The sequence below is a fragment of the Nicotiana sylvestris genome, chromosome 7, assembly GCF_000393655.2.
Source record: "Nicotiana sylvestris chromosome 7, ASM39365v2, whole genome shotgun sequence".
NCBI lineage: Eukaryota > Viridiplantae > Streptophyta > Magnoliopsida > Solanales > Solanaceae > Nicotiana > Nicotiana sylvestris.
Window position 1 is genome coordinate 104897334 of NC_091063.1, and position 14671 is coordinate 104912004.

The following is a 14671-nucleotide window of genomic DNA, read 5'->3' on the forward strand; positions in this document are numbered from 1 at the left end:
AAGGTTTTGGAGAAGAAGATGGTGAAGGAGAAGAGAGAAAGAGAAGGGGGGGGGGGCGGATGGGATTAATTTTTAGGGTTTTCTTCTTCTTTTTTTTTATTTGTTTTGGTTTGTTTTAGGAAATGTAAGATAATAGGGGTGTTGGGTTATGGACTGGGTCGACCCAATTTGAAATGGACTGGGTCGTTTGGGAAGATTGGGCCATTTTTTGGGCTTGTAGCTTGAATTTGATGAAGATGCCTAATTCCGATTTTTTGTATTTTTTGCTCTCTTTTCTTCTTTTATTTTTTTAAAACTAAATTATAAAAATACTTAAACTATTATTAAGAACTAAATTAAGTTATAAAAGCGCAAATTAACTCCCAATAACAATTAACGCACAATTAAGTAATAATTAAGCATAAAATTGTATATTTGGACATTAAATGCTAAAAATGCAAACGATGCCTATTTTTGTAATTTTTATTTTCTGTAAAACAAAACTAATTACTAACAATTGTATAATTAAATCCTACATGCAAAATGCGACATATTTTTGTATTTTTAATAATTTAACAAATAAACATGCACAGACAAATACAAATAGTTACACAAAATATCACAAAATATCACAAAAATTACACACCAAGAAAAATTATTTTATTTTTGAATTTTTTGGGAGTAATTCTCATATAGGGCAAAAATCACGTGCTTATAGGCACCATGAAGCTGATCAAACAGATCATTAATCCTTGACAATGGATACTTATTCTTGATTGTAACCTTGTTCAACTGCCGGTAATCAATACACCTTCTCATCGACCCATCCTTCTTCTTAACAAACAACATCGGCACACCCCAAGGCGAAATACTGGGCCTAATGAAACCCTTCTCAAGCAAGTCTTGCAACTATTCCTTCAACTCTTTCAACTCAGATGGGGCCATACAATACAGTGGGAAAGAAATGGGCTGAGTTCCCGGAGCCAAATTAATGCAAAAATTAATATCCCTGTCGGGTGGTATACCCGGCAAGTCTGAAGAGAATACCTCAGGAAACTCACAAACAACGGGAACAGAATCACTAAATGGACCCTCAGCACTAGAATCACGAACATATGCCAAATAGGTCAAACACCCCTTCTCGACCATGCGTCGAGCCTTCACATAAGAGATAACACTACGGGTAGAATAACCAGGAGTCCCTCTCCACTCTAAACGAGGCATACCCAATAAAGCTAAGGTTACGGTTTTGGCATGACAGTCCAAGATAGCGTGGTAAGGTTATAATCAGTCCATCCCCAATATAACATCGAAATCGACCATGTCTAAAAGCAACAAATTTACACGAGTCTCCAAACCCCCAATCATCACAATACAAGAACAATGGACTCGATCAACTATAATAGAATCACCCACTGGTGTAGACACATAAATGGGAACACTTAATGAATCACTAGGCATAACCAGATACGGTGCAAAATAAGATGACACATATGAGTAGGTGGACCCTGGATCAAATAACACTGAAGCATCTCCATCACAAACCAGAATAGTACCTGTGATAACCGCATCTGAAGCCTCAGCCTCGGGCCTGGCCGGAAGAGCATAACATCGGGGATAGGCCCCACCATCCTGGGCTCCATCTCTAGGATGGCCTGCAGCTGGCTAGCCTCCACCTCTAGCGGCCTGAGCTCCACCTCTAAATCCTCTACCTCCACCTCTAAATCCTCTACCCCCACCTCTAGCTGGTTGGGCGGGCTATGGAACACTTGGTGCCTGAACCATAGCACGGGGACCCTGCTGCTGCGACTGAGTACCCACTAATCTCGGACAAGCCCTCCTGATATGACCATACTCATCACACTCATAAGATCCACCTGAGTGCTATGGTTGAGGAAACTGAGACTGACTCTAGCGACTCGAATGACCACCCCGAAAACTCTGGAGCGACGGTGCACTGATAGGAGCAGGTGGTGCACTGTAGGACTATTGATCGGAATACTGCATCTGCGGACCACGGCTACCTGAAGCGCCGTGAGAGACCTGAAGAGCTGACTTAAAAGGCCTAGGAGGATGGCCTCTACCATATGAATCTCTGCCTCAAAGACAAGGCACCACTGAATCTACTGGAATGACGGGGCCTCTTATCCGACCCATGACCACCTCCCTGCGACAGGACCATCTTCACTCTACGGGCCACATTGGCCGCCTCCTGAAAAGTGATCTCACTCCTAGCCTCCCTATCCATCTGAAGGCGAATCGACTGAATAAGACCATCAATAATCCTCCTCACCCTCTCTCTCTCGGTAGGAAGTATGACAAGAGCATGGCAAGCTAAGTCGATGAACCTGGTCTCATACTAGGTAACCATCATGGAACCCTGCTAGAGGCACTCAAACTGCCTCCGATAAGCCTCTCGGTGAGTAATGGGGAGGAACTTCTCCAGAAATAGCTGTGTGAACTGCTCCCAAGTCAAGGCTGGCGATACGGCTAGTCTAGCTAAGCAATAATCCCTCCACCAAGTCTTGGCAAATCTAGACAAGTGAAATGTAGCAAAATCAACCCCATTGGTCTCAACAATACCCATGTTCCTGAGAACCTCGTGGAAGCTGTCTAGATAATACTAGGGATCCTCAGTAGATGCACCGCTGAAAGTGGAAATGAAGAGCTTGGTGAACCTATCCAGCCTCCACAAAGCATCGGCTGATATAGCCGCTCTATTACCGGTCTGAGCTACCACACCCGGCTGAACTGCTCCAACTGGCTGAACCGCTAGAGTCTGAATCTAAGGAGCTACCTGCTCCGGAGTGTGAGTAGAAGGTGTTTGGGCCCCTCCTCCAGCCTGAGAGATGGCTGGTGCTACAAGAAGTAAGCCCGCTCGGGTGACACTCTCCATGAAGCCCACTAATCGGACTAGAGCATCCTGAAAGACTGGGGTAGAAATAAACCCCTCTGGGACCTGAGCTGAGCCCACCGGAGCTGCTGGGGCTGGAACCTTATCATCAAAGTCAACCTGAGGCTCCGCTACTAGGGCTGCTGCTCGGGGCTAAGCTCTACCCCTACCCCGGCCTCTGGCATGGCCTCGGCCTCACCCTCTGCCCCTCGTGGGAGCTGCTGCTGGGGGCTCGGGCTGCTGATCGGTAGATGAGGAAGCGCGTGTTCTCGCCATCTGTGAAAGAACAAAGTAGAAATTCAATTATCATTGAGAAAACAGAACCGCACGACATGAAAGGACAAATGAGAAGTTTTTCCTAACTCTGTAGCCTCTGGGGGTAAATACAGACGTTTCCGTACAGATCCCTCAGACTCTACTGAGCTTGTCCGTGAATTGTGAGACCTATGTAACCTAGAGCTCTGATACCAACTTGTCACGACCCGAAATTCCCACCCTCGGGAGTCGTGATGACGCCTACTCGTAGAAGCTAGGCAAGCCACGAACTTAGAAATCTTTAACTCTTCTGTTTTAATCTTTTTTTACAACTTATATTAACAAGTGACAAACATCTAAATGACAGCGGAATATGAGATTTAAGCGGAAGTCTTAAACAAATATAAAACCAAAATGTTTCGAAAGTCAACACATGCCTCTGCCCAAAAACTGGTGTCACAATATCCACGGACTACTAAGACTACTACATACAATAGTTTGAAGGAGAAATAACATTGTTTGTCTCGGATACATGAGATAACAGAACATAATAAAAGATAGAGGAGACGTCGGGCCTGCGGACGCCTGTAGGCTACCTTAGTGTCTCGGTGGACTGAAGGCTGGCTCCCCTACTGCTGCTGATCAAGTGCCGCTCTGGTATCTGCATAGAGTTCAAAGTGTAGTATCAGCACAACCGACCCCATGTGCTAGTAAGTGTCTGGCCTAACCCTAGCGAGGTAGTGACGAGGCTAGGTCCAGACTCCAGATAAACCTGTGTAGTTATATAATACATGGCAGAAAATAAACAGGAATGAGTAGTTTAACATGGGAGGGGGTACATGCTTCGGGAAAGCGTATCAAGACCAATAGAAACTTAATAAAATATGAAAGGACTGCTCAATATCTACAACGATACAACAACAATGCTGTTGCGGCGCGCAACCCGATCGCTTATAATTTAACATCGTTGCGGCGTGCAACCCGATCCACATATATATAGTTGTTGCGGCGTGCAACCCGATCCAATATAATATCTGTTGCGGCGTGCAACCCGATCCAATATAATATCTGTTGTAGAGTGCAACCCGATCTGATATAATATCTGTTGCGGCGCGCAACCCGTTCCAACTATACAGTCACCAATAATCATAATTAACCGTCCCGGCAAGGGATCAACAATAGACTACACTATCCCGGCAAGAAAACTCAGTAGTACAAGTATATACGTCCCGGAAAGGGTGAATCAGTTATAACCAATATTAACTCAACTCCTACTCGTCTCAGATACCACCATTTCTCAATCATAAGTAGATTCCACGATAAACAAACTAAGTCTTTGCTCAATATCAAGGATTTACTCACTATTTCAACCATAGTAACATTCAAGAATACGACAAGTATCAATTTAAGACTCACGGTCATGCTTGACACCAACGTATAGATACTCGTCACCATGCCTACACGTCGTACTCAACAAAAAGCAAATAGCAAATAGGACGCCACTCCTAATCCCTCCGACTAAGGATATACCGGACACTTACCTCGATGTCACGAGCGCAATACAAGCATCAACTATCGCTTTACCTCTTGATTCCACCACCAACACGCTCGTATCTAGCCACAAGTTACTTAATTATATTAATAAATGCTTAATGAATCAATTTGAATGCATGAAAATGTATTTTCCAAAGTTTTACCCAAAAGTCAAAATCACCCCCGGGCCCACATGGTCAAATCCCGAGGTTCGAACCAAAACCCGATCACCCATTCCCCCACGAACTCAAATATATAATTTTTTTTTTGAAATCGGACCCCAAATCGAGGTCCAAATCCCCAATTCAAAAAACCTAGGTTCTACCCAAAACACCCAATTTCCCTCATGAAAATCATTGATTTGAAGTTGAAATCATGTTAAAATATGTTAATGGTTGAAGAAAACTAGTTAAAAATGACTTACAATTGATTTGGAGAAGAAAGGTTGCTTGAAAAATCGCCTCTTATATTTTTGGGGTCTTAAAAATTAAAAAATAACTGAAAATTCCGTCTAAATATACTGCCCTCAGATGCCCTGTGCAGACCGCACAAAACCAACCGCGACCGCACAGGCTTCCTGTGTTCTGGTGTGACAGGTCTTAGTATTTTGGCCATAACATTCACTACAGATGTCCAAATTGTAATTTCTGTACTCTTTTGGAAACTAGACACAAAGGACTACAACTGTCGTTTTTGAATCATCTCCAAATTCCTTGTAGATCAAAAGATATAGGCTTCTGAACTCGGACCAGTGAATCTGTTCTTCACCGCGGACCGCACACAATCTAGTGCGGCCGCACAGGCCCCTCCGTGGCCGCGGTCCATATCGTGCGAACTGCACTGGCCTGTTCAGAGGTCCTCTACCCCTCTAGGGCTGCAACAACTTTGTTTTTTAGGCCTAAGACACCCCGAAACCTACCCGAAACTCACCTGAGCCCTCGGAACTCAAAACCAAGGGAAATATGTTGATTTAATCGTTTGAATCCATCATGTTTGTTGTTTAAAATAGATTTCATTCATGTTCATACTTTGTTTGTTTGTTCTTGAATCCGAAATTTGTATAGCTTGATTTCTTGTTTACCATTTATGATTATTTCTTGAATTTGTCTCATAATCTTGTTTAAAGTTTAATATAGATTTGTTGTTGAAATGTTGTTGAAATCATGTTCATGTGATTTGTTGTTGAAATGTTGAAGAAATCATGTTCATGAGATTTGTTGTTTGAATTTATGTAGAAATTGGTCATATTGGCTATATTTTGGTTGAGTTTGATTAATTGATTTGTTATAGCTGATGGGGTAGTTTGGTAATTTGCAGTACGTTAAGGGGTAGTTTAGTAATTGCAATAAGGTCGGAGGGGTTGTTTAGGAATTGTACATTTTGTAATTTTTTATGTGAAGCATGGGGGACAAAATGTAATGGGGTGGGTTGTGATATAGTTGTTTAATATAAAGGGGGGACAAGACAAAATTTAGTGGAGAAGAATCTTGTATTTGTTTAGTGAAGCATGGGGGACAAAATATAATGGGGTGGTGATGATATGTTTATTTAATGTAATGGGGGTGAGTGAGAAGATAATGGGTTTGGTAGGAGAAAGTGATTGATTTTAATTGATTAAAGGGTTGAGATTATATATAGGAAGTCTGGAACACACAAAAGAAGAGAATAACAGAGAGGAACGAATCTGAAGAAAAAAAAGAACAGATAGACAGAACAGAAAAACACAAACAGAGAAAAAAAAAGCTGAATATTTAAGAGAGAGAAAAATTCCGAAAAATATTCAAACCTTCAAATAAAAAAAACAAAAAAAATATTCTGCTTTCTTTCATTGTTTGAAATCAACATTAATTGTTGTTGTTTCATAAAAGTTGGAAGCATTTGTTTTGAGATTACTACTCCACCGGTCTGTTACTAGGTTGTTACTGTTGCTGGGCTGTTGTTGCTGTGTTGTATTGTTATTACTGCTGCTGATTCTCATCTTCATTTTCTTTTGCTTCCAATATCAGGTACACAACTGAAAAGCTGGTTATTGTAATCCGAATATGAAGCATGAATACGAAAAATGAAGAGTTGAAATTCTGAATTAACTTTAATTATATTCTGATTTTTATTTGTATGTACAAATTATTTAGCTTGCAAAAAATCAGAATCATGTAGCTATTTAATACACATAGTGGAACATTCGACGATAGCTTAACAGTTGAACTATCTGCATATATTGCCTAAATAAATAAATGGTGTAGTAACTTCGTCGAGTCAAAAATCAAACGAATAGGCCATCTAGTAGGAACTTGGTAGAAATATTGTTTAGAGTAAATATTATTGGTTAATTTCAGCATGTAAATAAATTAAGACATTATTTTATTTTATTTTGTAGAGACAGATTTAATAGAAAATAATGTAGGCATTTTAGGATTGTCTTTTAAAAATAAATGAGATGAGCCTCGCCCAATAAAATGCACCAATTGCGGGGCCCTCAATAAATGTTTAATTGAGTATTTAGAATTCGGGATGGACTGTTTAGTGAATTCCACGGTCTTACCCATAAATAATAATACGTTAATCGCTTTAGGCACGATGTTAATAATAATACATTCTTAAACACGGGTGCGCATTTTTGCGACCCAAATCCAAATCCCAAAACATTGAATAAAATGTGTTCCGGATTGCGGGTGCATTTCATGTGACGTAATCCAAAGACATGTTTTAAACAATGTTCACATTCTTGTAAAAATAATAATAATAACAATAAAAGCGGTTAAAAGTTAAAATTGCACTATAGTTTTTGAACATGTATTAAAATCAGATATTTTAGCCATTACAACAGTTTAAGCGACCGTGCTAGAACCACGGGATTCGGGGGTGCCTAACACCTTCCCTCGGGTCAACAGAATTCCTTACTTAGAATTTCTGGTTCGCAGACTTCATTTGGAAAGTCGAATATTTTCCTCGATTCGGGATTAAATTGGTGACTTGGGACACCCTAAATCTCCCAAGTGGCGACTCTGAAATAAATAAACAAATCCCGTTTCGATTGTCCTTTAATTGGAAAAACTCCCTACGCCCCTGGCGGAGGCGGAAAAAGGAGGTGTGACAGCTCTGGCGACTCTGCTGGGGAATTGGTAACCCAGAACCACTGGTTCAGGGTTCAAGAATTCGAGCTTAAAATAATTGTTATAGTTGGCTTTATTTATTATCTGATTTTTACATGATATATGCCTAATGTGCTCAATGATGCTTTTACCGCTTTAATATTATCTGAATTGTGTATATACAACTGCTACGAAACCCTTCTTCTTTCTGAGTCTTCTGAACTTATGGTGTACACGTGCGCGTGGCCCACCTTTCTGTTAGAAGTCATACCAAATAAGACGAAGTTGGGACAAGTAACTAGGCCGGGCAGACTTTCGTGCTCCCGGTACGTTGCCCCCACTTCGGCTCAAGCTGTCCACTTGGGTGAGCCAGGGCTAGAACAATATGCCTCAGGTTTTTTCACTTAGAATAACTCAGCTTCATGCCGGATCCCTAGTAGGAGCGATTGTTTGCATCACGTGCATTTGACTTTGGAGACTCAACACAGGGGTTGGGTCTGTCTAGGACAGGTGTACCAAAAAAAAAATGACCATCCTGATGCATCTTACTTGCTGCTACTTGCGCATTTATTTGATCCGGATTTGTGTGTTGACTGACTTTTGAATATCAAGAATAATATTTTGAAATTGAAAAAAAAAAGAAAAAAAAAGGAAGTAGTGGTTAGGGAATTGATTGTTTATTTTTGTAAAAAACCAATGCCCAAATACTCTCAAAACTCTGCCAAAATTTTGAAAAAAAAAATGTGTCTTATTAGTTTGTTTTATTAAAAGCAAAGAAAAAATAGAAAGAAAAAAAAAGTCGTTGTTCTGTCTTATTTTCCAAAAAAAAAAAAAAAATAAAAGAAAATAATAAAAAAAGGAAAATAGTTTGTCTTCCTTCGAAAAATGACAATGAAAAAAAAAGGTCTTATTTTTAAAATAGTTTTTTTTTTCCGAAAATGCCAAAATGAAAATGAAAGAGTCATGCTTGGAAAGTGTTTTTGTTATTTGTTGCTGAAAAAGAAAAAAAAAATTCTGTTTTAAAATAGTTCAGTTATTTGGCAAGAATTACGTGGGTTTGATTCTCACCGGATGTGAGATACGTAGGCAACCCTCATCGGGTCCAACCCCCTTTTTTGCTAAAATAGCCAAAAACCAATAAATAAATAAAAAACGTGTCAAAATTTTAATTTTTGTCATAAATAAGTCGGGCGGTGTCCAACCTCCCCTTTTGCTAAAAAAAAAATATATGTCAAATTTTAATTTTGTCATAAAGAAGTCGGGTGACGCTATTTTATCAAGACATAACCGAATGTTCCCGAAAGGGACGCCGGAAGGCTGACTTTGCAAAAACAGCCACCTTTGGGTCATTTTTTAAAATTTGGTCCGGTTGACCCACACAGCCTTAAAAATCTTCGTCCCCGAGGCGTTGAAAGGCCGTGTTCGCAATATTGAGTTTTCTAATTTGAAAAATGATAAAAAAAGTCATAAAGAAGTCGGGTGACGCTGTTTTATCAAGACATAGCCGAATGTTCCCGAAAGGGACGCTGGAAGGCTGACTATGCATAAACAGCCACTTTTTGGGTCATGTTTAGGATTTTTGGTCTAGTTGACCCACACAGCCTTAAAAATATTCGTCCCCGAGGCGCTGAAGGGCCGTGTTTGCAACACTACGATTTCATTGTAATTTGAAAAAAAAAACAAAGAGTCAGCGGTCAGGTGAATACCGTTTGGATTTTTGGTCAAAATAAGCCGAGCCAGCTTCGGCCGCGTCTTAAACCGTTCTTGCCAAAATAGCCTTAGAGTATCTTTCAGTTGTCGAAAGGCTATTTTCGTAAAAGAACGGACAAGTTTGTAAAGTGTCAAAATAATCCTCCCCTGCCTCAAAATTCATGTGAGATTTGGAAGGGGCCACATTTGCAAAAATAGTCGTTTGGTTGCATTTGTCAAACGGGGAAAGGAAGCTGGCCTTTTTGTTTTGAGGTTATAATTTTTTGACTAGAATATGTGGGTTGTTTGATTTTTGAGTTTGTCAACCTTTGAAACCCATTTTGTTTTATTATGAAAAGTGAGAAAAGAAAAAAAAATGTCTCATTGTTGTTACCTTTCATTTGGTCCGAACTACGCAAGGTCTGATTCATGCGGGGTTATGATACGTAGGCAATCTCCATAAGATTCGACCACAAAAAAAAATGAAAACAAAAATCGAAAAAATGAAAAATGAAAAAAAAAATCGAAAAAAGGAAAAGAAAAAAAAAATGAAAAATGAAAATGAAAAAAAAAGAGGAAAAGATGTTGTTAATAATGAGAACCGACTGAGTCCATTTTAACCTGTTGTTTTAAATCACAAAGAAAGAAGGTGGTTGGTTTGTGGTAAGCCGGAAATACAAGACCCAGAAGCACACTTTGCGGGGATCAGGCTTGATAATAGAAGCACTCGAATACTATTGGGACTTGTTGACTAAGGTTGATGATGTTGAAACTGGTAATGGTCCTGGCAGTATTGATGCAAAGCTCAGTGGCTAAGATGCCAGGTTTGATAATTGGGAGGGCGCTTCGTTCCTTGGTTATCAAAAGAGAAGTTTTTGATGGTTTATTTTGTTGTCATTTCTGTTGACCGGATTATTCTTATGGTTGTGTCAAACTTTCTTATCTTTCCATTTGTCATAGCAGTTTGTTTAAGTTTTGTCCAGTTTGTTTTTTTGGATTTTGTACTGGTTTGTTTTGTTATTCAAACCATTTCACCGGTAGTCTAGTGCAAAATCCGGTCTTTTATTATTTCCCGTCATCTTTTGTTTGGTCCTTTTATCATTTTTGTTCAGCGCCGATTCTAGTGACATGACATGCGCACATAGTTTGGGCCTAATCTTAAAAGTTAATCGTAAAACCCTGGGAAGGTGATCAAAGCATTTAAAGGAAATAAGAACGGTTTGAGATTATTTGAAGCCCGAGTCATGTGGAACTGGGGCAAGTAAAACATAAAGAAAACCGTTAAATGCAAGATTCGCCAAATTGGCATGAGGGTCGTTCATGAGAGTGAGAGTGTCGCCCAGCAGTGCTTTAGAAATGACAAATGAAAAAGCAAGTGTTTAACATAATTGTCAAGTCCAGCACCATCGGAAGAGACTATAAATCTATGTTCAATTGTGTTGTTTGCACTTGGCATGTTTTGAAGACTGGAATGACGAAGGCATTTTGTTCTGCTACCTAAACACTTTATCCTTCGTTACCCCTTTTGAGCCTTATTTTATTTTCTTTCATACCCCTCGTTCGGAATCAATAGCAACGACTAGGAAATACGAGCCTGGAAGGTAAAGAAAAAAAATCAAAAAAAAAGAAGAATGAAAAAATGAAAAAAAAAAGAAAGTCAGAAGAAAAAAGAGGAATTGGGAACTACGTTCGACCTGATTCCTCAAAGAGGATACGTAGGTGTCTCACGGCTCGGTCATGGTGTAAAAAGAAATTAAAAATAATAAATAAATAATCCCCAAGCAAGAAACTGGGGCAAGGGTTGCGCTTGTGGTAAGCAAAATTGGTTCCGAAGGTTGTAATTTTAAACCCCAAATTTGATTTGTTTTTTAGCCTTTAATACCCTTTCTTTCTAGCCTGTCCAAAAACCCACATTACGGTCCAAAGAAAGACCTTCTGACCAGTCTGCAAAAGATGCCAAGTCAGACAAATGAGAGTCTTACCGGCGAACATAACATTCTGTTCCACAGCAGAAAGGACTCTAATCTCCAGCAGAGAGAGTCATACCGGCAACACTCCAAATCCCCAGCTGGAAAGTGATACAAATGAGAGAGTCTTATCGGTGAAAATCTTCACGGACACCATAAGGCGATGAAAGCTGAGAGAAAAACCAAAATGAGAGAGACTTGATGGTGAAAACCTTTTGGGCACTACAAGTCGAATAAGATTGGGAATCAGATGGGGAATTGCCAATTGAAGGTCTTGAAAGACGATTGACGACAGAAAATAGGCCACATGTGCATGTCATGACCATTAGAGTCGGTATCTGCGTTTGATAGGTTTTTATTTATAATTTCTTTTGTTAAAGAGTCATCTTTTTCCTTTGTCTTTTATTCTGTTCCTTTTTATCTTTCTCCTTTCATAGAAATTCCCCAGTAGAGTCTGTTTGGTCAGAACCAGTGGGAAATGACTTCAAAATAAGCCATCAGCTTTCCAAGATAAGATATGACTAGTACATACAAATGGTATAGTCAGCAAGGAACAAGCGCGAGGCCAGTGTCAAAAAAGATATCCCCAGCAAAAGGGAATTGACAAAAAGATCAACGAGTGTCAAGAGGGATATCCTTGCCAAAATCAAAGGTTATTAAAACCTCAAGGCCAAGGCCCGTGGACAAACAAAGAGAGCAATAAGCATGATTTGGGAAATTCATGCGAGACTAAAAGGTCGGGAAAATGCAAGTTTCCGAGCCATGCCACGAAAGAAGAGGGATATCCCCAGCAGAAAGGGATTATCCCCAGCAAATAATATCATCCCCAACAAGTTTTGGAACGCAGAGCAAGGAAGGAGAAAGGGAAAGTCATCCCCAGTAGGAGTATCACAACCAACCACCACGTTTTAAACTAACAAATTTTGTTTGATTTGAAACAGGTAAAGGAAATGGCATTGATGACAGAAATGCATGCCATAAGGGAGACTGTCAAACTGGGGCAGAAAATTTTCCTTTCATTTGGAAAATTTTCTGGAAGTCAGGTACCCATTCGAGGAAGAATAAAGATAGCACCAGTCTCAAGGGAAGTGGTGTTTGAACCAGTGTTGCCCCAACATAATAAGTTTAAATGGAGGAAGTATTCCCCAGCAGACAGAATAAAGGGATGACACTTGTGCTCAGAAAAGCAAAAAGCCATTATCATCCCCAGCAGCTTCCAGAAGAATGAAGCATCGACTTGAAGGGATAAAATTCCCAAAGCAGCATTATCCTCAACAACGTTATCCCAAGAAGATAACACTTTTATCCCCAGCAGTGTTGAGAGAAAATTTTAAAAAAAAATAATTTTGAAGGAGGGGAAGAAAGGAGACTCCCCTAGTGGTATTATCCTCAGCAATCAGGCGTCCACCTGGAGAACAAGGAAAAGAAATGGAAGTATTAGTAGTCAGACGTCCACCTGGGGAACAAGGAAGAACAATTGAAGTATTAGCAATCAGGCGTCCACCTGGAGAACAAGGAAGAATAGGGGAAATATCAGCAATCAGGCGTCCACCTGGAGAACAAGGAAAAGCAATGGAAGTATTAGTAGTCAGGCGTCCACCTGGAGAACAAGGAACAACAATTAAAGTATTAGCAATCAGGCGTCCACCTGGAGAACAAGGAAGAATAAGGGAAATATCAGCAATCAGGCGTCCACCTGGAGAACAAGGAAGAGCAATGGAAGTATTAGTAATCAGGTGTCCACCTGGAGAACAAGGAAGAACAGTTGAAGTATCAGCAATCAGGAGCCCGCCTGAAGAAAGGAAAGGCATTTTATTTTTAAAAGTTGTTGAAATCTCGCCAACCTAAAGAAAGGAATGACATTTTTAAAGTTGTTGAAGTCAGGAGCCCCCCTGAAGAATAGAATGACGATTTATTGGTTGAAGTCAGGAGCCCCCCCTGAAGAACAGAATGACGATTTATTGGTTGAAGTCAGGAGCCCCCCTGAAGAATAGAATGGCGATTTATTGGTTGAAGTCGGGAGCCCCCCTGAAGAACAGAATGACAATTTATTGGTTGAAGTCAGGAGCCCCCCTGGAGAACAGAATGACGATTTGTTGGTTGAAGTCAGGAGCCCCCCTAAAAAACAGAATGGCGATGTATTGGTTGAAGTCAGGAGCCCCCTGAAGAATAGAATGGCGATTTATTGGTTGAAGTCAGGAGCCCCCCTGAAGAACAGAATGGCGATTTATTGGTTGAAGTCAGGAGCCCCCTGAAGAATAGAATGGCGATTTATTGGTTGAAGTCAGGAGCCCCCCTGAAGAACAAAATGACGATTTATTGGTTGAAGTCAGGAGCCCCCCTGAAGAACAGAATGGCGATTTATTGGTTGAAGTCAGGAGCCCCCCTGAAGAACAGAATGGCGATGTATTGGTTGAAGTCAGGAGCCCCCCTGAAGAATAGAATGACGATGTATTGGTTGAAGTCAGGAGCCCCCTGAAGAATAGAATGGCGATTTATTGGTTGAAGTCAGGATCCCCCCTGAAGAACAGAATGTCGATTTATTGGTTGAAATCAGGAGCCCGCCTGAAGAAAGGAAAGACGTTTTATTTTTAAAAGTTGTTGAAATGTCGCCAACCTAAAGAAAGGAATGGCATTTTTAAAGTTGTTGTTGAATTCAGGAGCCCCCTGAAGAATAGAATGGCGATTTATTAGTTGAAGTCAGGAGCCCCATTGAAGAATAGAATGGCGATTTATTGGTTGAAGTCAGGAGCCCCCTGAAGAATAGAATGGCGATTTATTGGTTGAAGTCAGGAGCCCCCCTGAAGAACAGAATGGCGATTTATTGGTTGAAATCTGGAGCCCGCCTGAAGAAAGGAAAGGCGTTTTTAAAAAAGGGTTGTTGAAATCTCGCCATCCAAAGAAAGGAATGGCATTTTTTGAAAGGTTGTTGAAGTCAGGAGCCCCCTGAAGAACAGAATGGCGATTTATTGGTTGAAGTCAGGAGCCCCCTGAAGAATAGAATGGCGATTTATTGGTTGAAGTCAGGAGCCCCCTGAAGAATAGAATGGCGATTTATTGGTTGAAGTCAGGAGCCCCCTGAAGAACAGAATGGCGATTTATTGGTTGAAATCAGGAGCCCGCCTGAAGAAAGGAAAGGCGTTTTTAAAAAGGGTTGTTGAAATCTCGCCATCCAAAGAAAGGAATGGCATTTTTTGAAAAGTTGTTGAAGTCAGGAGCCCCCTGAAGAATAGAATGGCGATTTATTGGTTGAAGTCAGGAGC